General features: G+C 40.5%; 1 long non-coding RNA gene across 1 annotated transcript in view; it reads left to right on the top strand.

Moving 5' to 3' along the window:
* Positions 1-820, top strand: part of LOC106883651 (uncharacterized) — a 3,756-nt gene that overhangs the window by 444 nt on the left and 2,492 nt on the right. The window lies entirely within an intron of this gene.

Below are 820 nucleotides of genomic sequence, written 5' to 3'. Positions count from 1 at the left end.
TATTATTAGGTTGACAACTAAGTTCCTGCCATTGTTTTAAATTTAAATTTTTTAAAAGGTTTTATAAAAAATAATTAATTAATCAATAATGTATTCACCCTTGTTGTTTACAACTTCTTCCCAACGTTCAACAAGATTTTCACTACCTTGTTGGTAAAAATCACCTGATTTCGACTCGAAAAATTGATCCAACCAACCTCTCAATTCTGCATCAGTACTGAACGAAACTCCACACATAGCATTTGAAAGAGATCGAAAGAGGTGGAAATCCGTTGGTGCCAAATCAGGAGAGTACGGCGGGTGTGACAGCACTTCCTAGCCATGCGTTTGAATGACTTCCTTGGTCATATTTGCGATATGAGGGCGGGCATTGTCGTGCAGCAGAAGAACTCCATGCTGCCGATTAGGTCTTTTATCTTGAATAGCCGTGTTGAGTCGTTCCATCTGTTGAACATAGAGTTCTACAATGACAGTTTGGTTCCGTTCAAGCAATTCGTAATGGATAATCCCTTCCCAGTCCCGTCATATGCACAACATCGTTTTATGCAGATGAAGATCTTGTTTCACGCTCGGTGTTGCTTGTTTACTAGGGCTAAGCCATTCCTTATGCTGCTTCATATTGATGTCCAGGCACCATTTTTAATCACCAGTAACAATTCAGTAAAGAAATCATTGCTTGTTTCCATGAGTTGAGCGGTGACAAGCAAGCAAACCAGCGGAGATTGTGGCTCGTTGATTTTTGTTGTTGTCACTTAAAGCATGCGGAACCCACGCTCCATACTTCTGAACCTTTCCCATCGAGTGAAGATGCTTCTCTATA

This window comes from Octopus bimaculoides, unplaced genomic scaffold (genome assembly GCF_001194135.2).
Source record: "Octopus bimaculoides isolate UCB-OBI-ISO-001 unplaced genomic scaffold, ASM119413v2 Scaffold_341484, whole genome shotgun sequence".
Taxonomy (NCBI): Eukaryota; Metazoa; Mollusca; class Cephalopoda; order Octopoda; family Octopodidae; genus Octopus; species Octopus bimaculoides.
The sequence above is the reverse complement of the archived record's forward strand: the minus strand, read 5'-3'. Positions and strand labels throughout refer to the sequence as shown.